At 38.5% G+C, this 14,872-nt stretch overlaps 1 protein-coding gene across 3 annotated transcripts in view; it reads left to right on the top strand.

Moving 5' to 3' along the window:
• LOC117158183 (nephrin) overlaps window positions 1-14,872 on the top strand; it is a 543,755-nt gene that overhangs the window by 479,229 nt on the left and 49,654 nt on the right. The window lies entirely within an intron of this gene.

Here is a 14,872-nt window from a genome sequence, read left to right as displayed (position 1 = left end):
AATTAATACTATAGCTTCGAATTTGGCTCTAAAATTTTTGGATTAATAAGTGTGAAAGATACTCTACTGATCAAAAGTATTCGTAACGCTTGCTTATTCTCTATAAAATATATTTGAATAACAAAATTGCAGATGATGTAAATTATTAACGATACAAGTATTACTATTGACTATTGGATAAAATGGTTGTATAGAAATGGCTGTCTTATCGCCCATCTTCACGCAACATTCCCTAAAAACACAGGAAAAAGTGACATGATAATGAAAAGACGTAGAGGAAGTTCCAATTTTTTTTAAATTTTACAGGGAATACGTCCGTTGCAACTTTGTTCCATTAAAAGTTTGTACCGTGATGTCACAAGCAAATATTACCACGACCCGATCTTCGCAAAAAAATTTAATCAAACCGGAAGAAAAATTTTACAAAAAGGACACAAAGCAGTTACACGGTATAAAAATATAATTTTTAGAAAAACCGTAAACGTTCTTTTCCAGAAAGCAATTATTAGTTGTATAAATTTAATTATTTAGATAGTCCCGCCAATAGTGAAATATTTTTAGACGATTTAGAGTTTTTCATAAAACAAATATTCATTCGAGCAACTGAAGTGAACTTCAAAGATAAAATATTTAACTGTATTAGTTACATATTTAAACTTTAAAAACGCTTAAAATTACATCTATTAAAAATAACTTACACGAGTATCTGTTATCCTTAAATAATATGAAACTATGTTGGTATTGAATATTTACCAAAACCTTCGATTTGGTAAAGAAAAAAAAATTTATAAAAATGTAATATATAGATATATTCTCTTATTTAAAACTAATTACCAGTATTGAATATTACAAATATTAAATAGTTTCTAGAAAAATCAAGTATCTTTGAACGTTAAAGGATACTGCATAAATATTCTATTGTAGTATGAAAGATTGATGAAATGAAAAATCCTCAACAAATACTTATCGCATTTTTCTTTAAATAACAGCTTTCGATATTAAAGATTACGGCCATTAAATAATTCCCACATTCACAGAGGAATATTTTTAAACGTTATATAACTCTGCATAAATAAAATATTTATCAAAATAAATCACGTAAAACCTGAAGAAGAAACAGCAAATAATATCCAACGTATCCTTCTTGAAATAATTATTAAATATTACAATCACTAAAGAACATCTATACAGTCCACAATGAAACGAAACATTTATAAATAGAGTTGAAACGAGATCTGAAAAGCGAAAAGGCATTCGAATAACGCATCTAGCCCAGAACCTGCTATTTCCTCCGGCTGGTTGCAGAAATATGTAGAAAGTATGATTCGCTGCGTTCTGTGAAGCGATATTATGTACAATGAACGAAGAGATTGTTGCGATTCCAGCTTTGTGGATTTATACCAATTCGAATAAAGAGAGAAGTGGATTGTAAGATGGGTCGGAGGGAGGGGGGAGGGGGGAGAGAAAGAGAAAAGCAGTTGAAAGAGGACATAAAAGGTGGTGTACTGACGTGGCCACTAATAGCGTTAAAGGAAACCGTCTCGTAGCAACATGCTTTTGTGACATAATGATACATTTAGGTAGATGTGTACAAAGCTAAAATCCAGCGTCTATCACGGATGTAGTAATACAATGCAATGTCGCACTAAATGCAATATAGTCCCATTTTTACGTTAACAAAGTCTACCATTCTCTATTAACAAGGTCCACGCTCCTTCTGGGTTTTCGATACATCATTACTTCCGTTTTTGCCATATAAATAAAATATTGTGCCATATTTCCTCCATATTACGGAGTCTGGTTATTAATTTTATTTTGGATACACAAAAAGTATTATCTCTATCGTCTTTGTAATATTAGGGAGATCCGGTCTTGCAAAATTTAAAATAACTATCGTACATCATACGTGTATGTTAGCATTTTTAAATAATAAAAATGCTACTATTATACGTAACATTACATACTTATTTCTAACAAAAGGGTTTTCAGTGGAAAAGAAACAACACAAGAAGTTACCGTTTAATGTGTTACTTTTAAAAGCTACAATAGTTGTTTGTGACTTTATTTTTGAAAAGCTATGGTCTAGCAATTTAAGAAACAAAAAAATATATTAGATAAAGAAAATGTGAAAAAACTGTTACAGTAATAAAGAAAACATAGAAAAGAATAGAATATATAGTAGTAAAGAAAGCGAAGGAGCCAAGAAAGGAATTATGGTAGCAAGGAAACGATAAAAGAAAGTTAGAAGAAATAGCAACAATAGAAACAAGTAACACAATAAAATCGAGAAGCCACAAGGAAAAATGAAGTTTCACAAGGTGAAAATAGGCAGATTTCAAAATGCTCTCGAACGGAGAAAATGTGGAATTTCAACTTTCTAGAATCTTTTGGGATTCTAAGCGACATATGTCCAAAATTGAAGAATGCCAGTTTTAGGTGAAATGAAATCGAATTACGAAATTGATGATGCGAAAATATCATACAATAATACACGTATTGCACGTAGTCGATAACGTATACAAATGCAGAATAAAATTACTAAAACTTTATATATGAATAATGGATATTATCCATTTTGCCATAGTTAAAATAAAAACAGAAAGTTTCACACAAAATTTTAACACAGACTAAACACTATTTAAATATAATTTCTTCAGTAAACACGCTGCAACGAAAAATCTCACCACCAATTTATATATTATTAGGCAAGAGATTAAGTTAACCATGAATTTATTTTGCAATATGCAGTTTGCTTGGTAACGTATATAGCGCATATATTATTAAAAATTTCATACCGACGAAATTATATATTTTCTAAATGTAATATAATAAAAATAACCGAAAAAAATTTACCAAAGAATGAACACTTTAAATATTATCTTTTTAATACACATACTATAACAGACACTCTCGACGTTAATTTATTCTGTATTATCAAACGAACGATTAAGTTAACGGCAAACTGATTTTTAAAAACGAACAACGATTCGATCAACAGATATTTGAGAGAATTTTCTTTGTTGAAGTTCTTCGGTGACACAGTCCGCGTAACACGAAAGATAGGAGTGCACTTTCCCTGATTTCAACTGCGTCGACTAAGATTTTATCACATCCACTCCCGGGGATCGAATCATGGCGGTCCAATCCGACGTCGATTCTGCTTTCAATTTACAGCACTCCAATTTCAAATTTTCTCTGCGGCAAGAACGTAGAAGTCTGCTAGCTTGTCCATTCGAGAAGGAGCTTCGAAAAGAAAGTCAGGATACATTTACCCCCCTCCCCCCATTTTATCCGCGTTCATTTCGATTTTTGTCTAATCTATTTTGTTTTAATACAGCAGTAATTCTATTCCGCTTTATTTTACTATAAATGCGATAGCTTTTTCAATCTCTATTTTTTTACGATAATTCGAAATAACATGGAATAATCTGATTTTGCAAAATTCCTCGGATATACCATCGATTTCCTCCATTTATAAGATTGAAACTTCCAACTTTCTTAAACTATTAGAATACAGAAAATGTGGTTTAGGCTTGTTTTTATGCGGTAAGAATCTAGTTCGAATTTTTGGTCAATAAATGATGACTTTTAATCTCTATTTCTACAATAATTTAAGAAGACATAAGATAGTCTCCTTGTACAATATTTTTCAAGTATAGTATCGATCTAGTTGTCCATCTACAAGGTTGGAACTTAGAACTTCCTGACTCTCGGAATGCAGAAAATTAGTAAATTCCGACGTCAAAGTTCGTGCTCCACGGAAGAAAGGCCAAAGTATTTATCCTAATTTCGTTCGTGCCAACTTTGGTCTCGTCGTGTCCACTTCGTAAACCGAACCGTCTTTTCTTCATTTGCCTTAGATTTACTTTAAACTTATTTTGTTCCAAAACTTCGTTCCAAAATCGAACTTCTCTAGATATTCAACGTTTTATCAAATTTCAGCTTAACTACTCTTGACGTTCGTTCATCCAGATGAAACGAAATTTGAAACCGTCTCTAACGATTTTCAGATTAAATTACAGGGTTTATTTTTTATGCACGAGGGAGTCAGTTCAAGCCCTGCGGCGAGATCAATCTTTAACTTCTTAGGTACGGTTAAATTTTGTGCGGGGCTATTTTTCTGCATAACAGAGTTTGACACGAATTGCACGTAAACGATACAGAACTGCAATGTGTGACGGATAATGCTGTTCTCTACGCAAGCACATTGAAATGAAGTTTTAGATTATAATTTTTCTTAAAGATATGATGCATATATTTTAACTTTAATAATTTACTTTAATAATTAATAATACAATTGAGTGTGATATATTTTAAAGCATGGTATGACACATAGACCCACGTCACAATTTTCACTCATAGCGCGATAGTGTTTTTCAAATTGTACTTCGTTATTTATTTTGAAGCGACATCTTGAGGTTGAAGATTCTACGAATCGGCATGTTAAAAAGAGCATCTAATAATGGTATATTTATTTTAACGAAAAGCAACAATTGATATCTGACACTGGCGTATCAAAAACAAAGACTATATATTCTGTCTGTGTATTGTTAACATTATTATAATACATTGTGAAGGAAAAAAGTGTACAGCAAGACAAATGAAAAAGATCATTTAGTTCAAACGGTGAGCGAGCAAATGAGTCAGTAGAGCGAGCTACTATAGCGGTGCGTCGTAATATAAGATGACATCCGCAAAAGCCACTATAGCGCATCATATCTAAGAGGTTAAAAAGAATTTCAAAAGTCAAGGGACTCGTCCATCTAGCAAATATAAAAATTAGAATTATCTAAGAGATAGGTGAAATTTGCTTTGTAAGAAGAACGAGTCTATCAAAATTTTGCTTCTAGCCCAATCTTTTAAAAGAATTTCAAAAGTCAAACAACTCATCAGTTTAGTTTATACAAAAATTAGAAACAGAAAACTTCTCAATGGATCTAACATTTTCTATTAAAGATTCTCTTTGATCCTCCTGTATATACAACTTCAAACCCCCAAATTTTTTTTCAATGATATGAATGATTATTTAAATAACGTCGTCGGAAAAAGACGCGCAATCTCTACATAACATTTTGTAAAGATCAAACGTTGTAGTATATTTCAATCTACTGCCTCCAGAGAAAATATACAAAATTTGCGTGACAGTCAACGCGTGTCAAAATAAATAACCGCAGACATAGCGAACGTGATTAAACCGATCGCGAAATCGGCTAAGCCATTTCACCGTCTACTACCGCGCGTTGGCGCGAACAATTGATCGCCCCCCCCCCCTGCCTGTCGTTCAATTTCCTGTGCATAGGTTATGGTGGTAGCCTCTACAGTCGTAATCCTGTGTCTCAAGTCCCGTTCTAACCTACGAGCGAATGACAGTCGGTCTCACCTCGCGTGTCCATATGGTCAGCCAGGCAAATCGGTGTGTAATGGCCTTAACGCCGGCGAACTGCCACGGCTAATCCGTTGGACTGCGCGTCGACCGCCTGGTACACGCTTACAAATGCGGCCCTCCATATCGACGAGCTACCGTCTGACACATGCCGGAATTCACCAGGCCAGGTCCGTGTTCTCGTGCACGATGCCATGTCCGCCGGGTTAAACGGCCCGTCTGAGGCAGTTAAAGGCGACTGCCGCGGTGTTTGATGAGATTCGAATCGTGCGCGGCCGGTCGCACACGCACGCATACTCCTATACACGTGGAACGCAGCACGGATCGTGTGGAATTATGCGCGTGTATGCCACGTGGTCTCCCAATAGCCAGAGCCCGGAAGCGGCAGGAGGATCTGCGCGTCCGTGATGGAGGAGAATGGGATGCCCTGCCCGCTTGGGACGCTGCGTTTCATGCAGTTCGGTATGGTGTCACGAGATTTTGCTGTTCACGTGATTTAGTAGTCGTGGGGTCGAGGATAGAGTTAAGTTTTTGGAGTTTGAGGTTGTGAGAGAAAATCAGAGATAGCTGATGAACAGACCGTAGAGTTTTATGAATTTATACATAAGGGTAATATTAAAAAACGGTCATTTTTGGACATTCTTGCGAGCGAAAAATTCTTGCAGGACATTCAAGCGGATTCCTCAAGGAACAATATATGTTAGTAGCGTTTATCCGAAATGTGATGGGAAAATTGAGAAACAAGACTGCAGAGATGAAAAAATAGCAGCGGTCGAACTCATCCACGTGTTACATTTATCTTCATTTCTTGCAAATTTTGATCCACCTACGGAATAACTATTCATGTTATTGAACATAATAACTCTCCGGAAATTTTGGTGGTAAATTAATTGAAATCTAAAATCTGGCGAATCTGAAGTACCACCAGATTGTTGCTACGTGAAAACAATAGCCAAAAATGATTTTCTGGTACTTCGGATTTGCTGGATTTCAAACTTCGATTGATTTATCAGCAGAATTTTCAAAGAATTATTTCGCAGTATGAAGGATGAAGATCAACTGTAACGTATGGATAAGTTTCAACGCTGCCTCTTTTTGCTCTAATATTTTTCAACTTTCTCTTGAGATCCTCTGAAATGGCCTGCACGAATTTTTCGTTCACAAGGAAGACCAAAATTGGACATTTCTTAACATCCGCCTTTAAGATTGCAAACATGCACAAAAAAGATATATGAAATATTTGGGGCATAATAAAATGTCTGGTGTCATTCTTTTCCAAATTTATCTGTATTCAATGGACAAGTGTTCGATTTTCGATTATTTACTTTGCTCTGAACTATAGTATAAGTATAAACTAAAGTGTCACGGAAGTTGTATTGCATAAGTTTATTTCGTTTAGCCTTTTTAAAGTTTTGAAAGCTTCTCATTCGTTTGAAGTTGGCTGTATCAAAAATCTGTCCACGAAATGAAAGTTGTTTTTAGCATAGAAGAGAGAGGAATGATTGCTAGAAGCGACGGGGACACAGCCCCTCTAGTTAGGTTTATAAAAATAGGAATTTGCATATAAATCTGTAAAGTATTTATAAGAAATTTGGAAATGCAAAAATGAGCAGAATGTAAATCATTTAAAGATTGTATAACATATTCAAAATAGAATAGTCTCTATAATATTCAGAAAGTAGGACGATCTTCTGCCTAGATTCAATTTTTTTAATTACATTCAGTAGAATGTGAATTTGCATAAAAATCTGCAGTCTACTGATGGGAGTTGTTAGGTTGATTAGAAAAATTTGTTTGTTAATATTGTTTGAACAATAACTTCCTGAAAACTTCTTAAAACTTCCTTTCCTGGGTCGTTACAACAAACCCAAAAAAATCAACAAACGAAGATCATGACTGCTCAGTTATAAAGGAAACAGAAACGGGAACTACACAAAAGAATGATGAGAAGAACAACAGCAACAACGATCTATCACACCAGAATGAAAGCTGGAAGGTTGTAACTCCCAGCAAAAAACGAAAAATAACATCAAATACAAATGCTAGGAGGGCTGGAGAAACGGAAAGGCAACAATGGCTTCAAGAAATTCCTCTCCAAAACTCCTTCAGCGCACTGCCACAAGAAATGGAATTAGACCCAGCGGAAAAACCAAAAACACACACCGCCAAACCACCACCAATCTACATAGATGCCCAAATTATAGACCCCCTAATTGAACTGCTAAACATCATGACAGGTAAAGAAAATTACAGCATTAAGCAACTAAAACTGGACCAGGTAAAAGTCCAAACTAACACCCCGGAGACTTATAGAAAAGTGGTAAAAGTGTTAAAAGAAAAAAACGCCGGGTATCACACTTACCAGCTCGATACTGATAAAAGTTGCAAAGCAGTAATCAGGGGAGTACACCCAAAAACAAATACAAAAAACATATGCGAGGAACTAGCTAAAATCGGACACCAGGCATCAATTCAAGAATCACTACACCTCGAGGTAGAATCCTGGAAAACTACATTAGAAAAAATAACCTTAATATACTATCCACAGGAAGACCGACATACTGGCCGACAGACCTGAGCAAAATACCTGACCTACTTGATTTTGCAGTTACTAAACGCAAATAAACTAAATATAACACCCTGCCTCGAGCTTACCTCCGATCATACACACATAATAATTACATACAGAAACAAACCAATACTTTAAAGCAATTCAGAGACACTATGCAATAAAACCACCAAATGGCAAACATTTAAAGAAATAATCGAAAGCAAAATGAACTGCAACATCCCATTGAAAACACCCGAACACATCGAACAAGCAGTAACAACATCTACAGAAACTATTCAAGAAGCAGCATGGGCAACCACTATACCTGAATCAACCAACAGACAAACGAAATAATTCCATTAGACATCCTCGAAAAAATTAGAGAAAAAAGAAAAGCGAAAGCAAAATGGCAAGAACGTAGAACACGAGAAAACAAAAAATAACTAAACAAACTTGCAAAGGAAGTAAAGAACAAAATAAAAGAGTACAACAATAACGAATTCACAAAATTCATAGAGTCACTCTCTGCACACGAGAACTACAACTACTCCCTATGGAAAGCCACAAAAAAAAAAAAAAAAAAAAATAAAGAAGACAATAAAAATGGTCCCAGCAATCAGAAGAGCAGATAACACATGGGCAAGAAGCAACGAAGAGCAAGCTGAAGAATTTTCCAACCACCTATGCAACACATTTACACCACATAATATCAATAACAGCAACCACAATTGTCATACAGACGAGAATGCGCTAACCACTAGTACATCAACTGACAAACACTGCACCATACCTAAAACAACAGCACAAGAAATTAGAAACATAATCGAAAAAACAAAAAATAATAAAGCACCAGGAATCGACCTAATCAATGGCGAAATCTTGAAAAACCTTCCGCCAAAAGCGATAAGACAAATCACAATAATATTTAACGCAATACTAAGAATTCAATATTTTCCTAAACTATGGAAACTGGCACAGATCATAATGTTACCTAAACCAGGCAAAGATCCACATCAAACTACATCATGGAGGCCAATATCATTACTTCCTATATTCTCTAAAATACTAGAGAAAATAATTTGCGACTGCATAAAACTAATAATAGAGAAGGAAAAATTAATACTGGATCACCAATTCGGATTCAGAAACAAACACTCCACTATAGAGCAAATGCACAGGCTAGTCACCGAAATAATACTAGCACTAGAAAACAAACAATACTGTACAGCCCTCTTTATGGACATAGAGAAAGCATTTGACAAAATAAACCACGAAAGCCTACTACAAACAATCGGGACACAATTCCCGGAGCAAATGTACTAATTAATTAAATCCTACTTAAGCAGCAGAACCTTCGTAATAAAAATCAAGGACACATACTCCGAAGTCAAAGACATCAAGGCAGGGGTTCCGCAAGGAAGCGTCTTAGGACCAATACTATACACACTATACACGGCCAACATACCAACAACTACCAATAGCAAAATACTGACATTCGCAGACAACACAGCGGTACTAGTCAGGCACACTAACCCTGTAACAGCAGTCACATTACTACAAGAACATATCACAAAAATAGAAAAGTGGCTACAAGTTAAACAAATTAAAGCAAACCCCAGTAAATGCAACCATATTACATTCACACTGCGAAAACAGATACCAGTAAACATCTTTCTGAGCGGCACGCACATAATTCAAACAAGGCAAGTCAAATATCTAGGACTCCACATAGATACACAACTCACATGGAAATAGCATATCAAATCAATAACAGACAAAATACAGACAACAAGGAGACAAATGCATTGGCTAACAAGTAGAAAATCCAAACTAAGTATAGAAAATAAATTAAAAATATACAAAACGATCATAAAACCAATCTGGACGTCGAAATACGACTATGGGAAACAGTAGCAATGAGCCATATAAACAAAATAGAGACAATGCAAGCTAAAATTCTTAGAATAATAGTAAACGCCCCATGGTACGTTAGACACGAAGACATTTGGAAAGACCTGGGAATACCAACGGTCAAGGAGGAGATTAGCAGATGTGCAAGAAGGTACAGAGAAAGAATAGCAACGCACCCGAAGCGGCTGGCAACGGAAACAATCAACACATCAAGCATAGAAAGAAGACTAAAAAGGAAATACCCAACAGATCTCATAAAGGATATAACCTAACTGTTAGAATTTAATCTCGGAATTAAGATTAATAATCTGTGAAAGACACAATTTTGTGTTGAAATAATATTATGTGATATTTATTAAACAATTATTACAGGAAATATAAGTGAGTGTCGTGGAATGTAGACAGTTGGCTAGTTATTCTCAGACTGACTGACTTAGTGACCCACGGCCCTTGAAAAGGTTTTGAACCCCACTCTCTATACAGTAATGAGTGTGACCTGTGTAGATGTCTGTGTGGCGTCACATGTGCCACGGAACCTTCTAGTAGCTTCTCGACGTGCCCAATGTTCCATCCATATCCTTACGCTTTTTCCGTCGAATTCTCGAAAGAGCATGCACGCGTCAGCCGCCGCGGTACATCTCACGAACGCACGCTAGTGGGGATATCGCTGGGCAACGAAGGGAAGAATCCGTTCGATCAATCACCTCATCTGTATGCGATTAATATCGTTGTATTCCAACACTAACAAACACGAAGATGATACCCCGCTGGGGGTAGCCACCCGCATGATAATCAAACAGCCAAAAAATTCTACCAAATATCCAAATCGGACAAATTGTGAATGTAAACATCTAAATAAAAAAAAATCTGGTTGCCATCTTGCCCGCGGTGTGTGGCCTGGTGTAGGTAGAGTGTCGCCAGACGTAACACAATGATAGTTTATTATGCGTTTATACATTTATCTTGCTACGTGATATCTATATGTATACGATATTATCGTAGAAAATATCTCTAATGTTAAAAATTGAATGGGGACTAATCTTCAAACTCAAAACTTTTTATCACAATTTTCTTCATACCAAATCAAAACAATTATGTCGTATCGGAAATGTACTATTGAAAAAAATTAGAAGATTCTTTTCTGTGTCAATTTGATTTGTGTGCTCAATTCTTCCTATTGTGTAACTTTCTAAATAATTACTATAGAATCAATTTTTATGACAATGTTAGATTGAATAACGTATCAATCTATTAATTCTATATCATCTTCCTTCATCTTTGTTTGTGTCACGTAAACTTGAGGGTTGGATGATAAAGTAAAATAATTGAGTCGTAACACAACTATCAATTTTGCTTTTATTAAACTTTATTATGAATTCAGCAATCACAATGGAATATACACTCCAACAACTTTATGTAGAAACTAGTTACACTGATACGTTAAGTACGCGACCGGTCTAAGGGTAGAAACTCGGTAAAAGGTGTTGACTATTCTAAAGATAGAGACTGAGTAGTCTTTTGTGACGATGTTGCGGCGGAGGACAGCGAGGGATGGGTGTGTCTAAGGCCACGAGATGAGCTGATTCGTTGAGGACAATTTTAGTTAGAAAAGTGAGGGCGATAGACATTGCTTTCGATTGAAGCATAAGAACCCTGGTGGTCTAGGAAGGGTCTTAGCTGCCCTTGAGAAAAAGTTGCTAAAGGAAAATACCGAACGTCAGAAAACTAACTTTCCGTATCTTCTCGTAGTAAATAAAATGTAAAGAATACTGGAAATAGAAGATGCTTGTTTTTTGGTCCGAAGGATCTTAACTATGAAAATGCCAAGATTTATGGTCGGCCCTTAAGACTATTGAGGGTACGCAGTAAGAATGCGTAGACATCTGGATGCCATCTTGCCCTCGGTGTGTGGCCTGGTCTCTGATGTGGATTGAGATTTAATTTGATGTCACATTTGCTTGGCTAGAACAATAGATCCATTTATATTAGTGTACATCCATGGAGGAACCAGTGTATCCAATAAATATGGAGCACAGCAAATATGGATAATACAATCGATCTGTGGCGGCACTCGATAGCACAAATACCGCCACTCGACATAAACAACTAACGGACGACGGTAGCGCAGTGGTTAGCGCAATAGGTTACGAACGTCCGGGACGCGGGATTAAATCCCAGCGACCGAAGTTCAATTTTTATTCCACGATCTTAAATAGGAAGAAAATATAGCAGTACCCCCAGCAGCGACATCTACAGCCACCAGCCACAATCATCACGGACACGACTTATACACCTCAAATCTATAGTGGCATTAAAGCAAAATAACCACCCTTAGTTGATTGGGCCGTTAGGAGGGACTACTCCTCCTAGCGCTTCGTTGTCTGGGCCGTCATGCAAGTCCGAGGAGGGGGGGGGGGGCAAACCCTCCCCGGCGTGACGGCACCCTCAATGGATAATGACTTCTCACCCTTTCACCCTCGGCGCGCTCCTTTACGAGCATGACTTCGTCGCAGTAGGGCCGGACGGCGATGTAATCCTATTGCCCCCTCAGCATGGCCTCTACGATCGCCTCGGGGGCCAAACTCTCGCCGATAGCGAGCCGTAGGACACGACGCGGTTCCTCCCACGCCGGACAGAACTCCAGCGTGTGCTGTGCCGTGTCTTCCTCTTCTTCGCAGTGGTGACACGTGCTGGTCACTTCCCGCCAAACCCTTAGCAGGAAATCCCCGAATGCTTCGTGCCCGGTGAGCACCTGCGTCATCCTGTATGTCAGCGGAAGCTCGCCACGATCTCTCCAGGCCACCCAGTTCGGTAGCGAGCGGTCAGCAGCGAGCTGAATGTGCCACCGTTCCCAGGTTTCGAGCCTTGCCTCCTCCTGGACGTCACGGACAGACTGGTCGGCAGAGGGAGGATCCCCGCCCGAGCACGGGCTCCGCAGTTGATGGTACACCCACCGAAGCGCTAGGGCACGTAGTTCGAACGGAGGAGACGCTGCCAGCACGGAATCCTCTGCAACCTCCTCAGTGGCAGTAAGCTGCGATAATTCCTCAGCAGATCTTCCGCCCGCACCGGGGCCCCGGACAGGACTCTGGATCGAACCACTCCTTAGTACAGTTGACGAACTTCGACTCCAGCCCCGTCAATGTTTGGCAATAGGCCGCATAAGGCGTTAGCTGCGACCGTCACTTTAGGGACCAGGAGCTCAAAGTGCGGCCCGAACGTCCATTGACTGTCGATCGTGAGGCCCAGGTATTTCATCTGGAGTCCTACCTGTATTTCCTCTCCGCAGATGTTCACACAGAGGCCAGGAGAAGGGATTCCTCCTCTATATAGTGTTGCTCGAAGAACCACATGGCCTCAGACTTGGCAGGTGACACGCTTAAGCCCAGCTCCTGAATAGCGCGAACCGCGCACGCCTCGGCAACTTCGCCGAGTTGGAGTGTCTCATAAAACCATCGCCCCCGGCCAGGATCAAAGTGTCATCGGCGTAGCAGACGATGCCCGTGTTCGGAGGCAGGGGACAGCGAAGGACTAAGTCATACGCCGTGATCCACAAAATAGGCCTCAACACAGAACCCTGCGGAACACCCCACTCAACACTCTATTGTTTCTGTAGGCGACCCACTTGTCGCTCAGATAGGCCCGGATGACACGGACAAGGTAGGGGGGAGGCAACTCGAAGCGTTCCAGCGCCTCCACTATCATGTCCCAGCGAATGGCGTTGAAGGCGTTTGTTACGTTCAGCGAGACCGCCAACGCCACCCCGTTCTGCTACACCATGGCCTCCGCCATAGCCCTTACACAATTCACCGCATCGACGGTCGAGCGGCCCCGTCGAAAGCCGTACTGGCTATCGTGCCATCCGGGCATCCGCTCCGATATATGGGCCTCTAGACGGGTGGCGATTATTCTTTCAAGGAGTTTGCCCACCTCGTCCAAAAGGCACACCGGTCTGTACGCTGCCGGTGAGTTCAAGGGGCGATCCTCCTTCGTACTGGAATAAACTGTATAAGAAACAAGGACATCGATTCTCAATTTATTACATCTTTAACATATATATTCATGCTGTATACTAACTTTCTATTTAAATTAACTTAAATTTGAAAGAAAGACTTTCGCCACAATACATTTTCGTCTATTTAGCACCAATGAATTCTCGTCTCCGAACAGCTGATTGCTGTCTTGTTACAGTATTGTAATCGAATATGACAATTAGCCAACGAAATTGGTATGGTTCAGGGTGCGGACTCCGGCGTCCAGGGAGAATGAGTTCGTGGGAAAACAAATCGTCCACTCGAAATTTCGCTTCTAGAGACCAAAAGAAGTTGGAGGATGGGGTAGGGACGCATACGTGTCACTCACGAATCGCTCGATTCGCCGCACGCAACGCCATCCCCATCTGCATACGTGTGTACACGAATATACATATGGCAGCTATGCAAATCCACTCACTAAACCTGTCGTAATGATTTAGCGCAGCTCTTAATGTCTCTGCAGAAGACTGACACGTGGTCCCACTCGCGAGACTGTCTTATGAAACATTGTTTCTACAGACCATTTTACCCTACCCTGGAAGTTGTGTCTGGTTAAGTAAGGAACGTACGAAGCAACGTTTAATGATATACGCTATCTCACGAAAGTATTCGAATCTTTGTCATGGGAAACTTTTATGCATACAATTATGTGTGTTATGTAAAACGTTTTGATTTCATTAGCACAGTAATCAGACACGACAAATAGAATATTATACAAGATATTGTAGAAATTACAAGATATTTAGCATAAGTATATAGAGACCACAAATATATTTAAATAGTCAATTATTTGAATACTTATCGTAGCAAACATCTATGTATATAATTATGTGTGTTATATAAAACATTTTGAAATTCCATTAACACTGTAATGTGACACGACTACTATATTAGTAAAAGTTGCAAGAAATTTAAAAATGTATATAGAAATTATACGGTATTTAATACAAGTATATAGGGATCATAAAAATATTTAAACAGTCAATTCTTTAT

This window comes from Bombus vancouverensis, chromosome 14 (genome assembly GCF_051014615.1).
Source record: "Bombus vancouverensis nearcticus chromosome 14, iyBomVanc1_principal, whole genome shotgun sequence".
NCBI lineage: Eukaryota > Metazoa > Arthropoda > Insecta > Hymenoptera > Apidae > Bombus > Bombus vancouverensis.
Note: the sequence above shows the minus strand (reverse complement) of the source record. Positions and strands in the feature narration are given on the sequence as shown.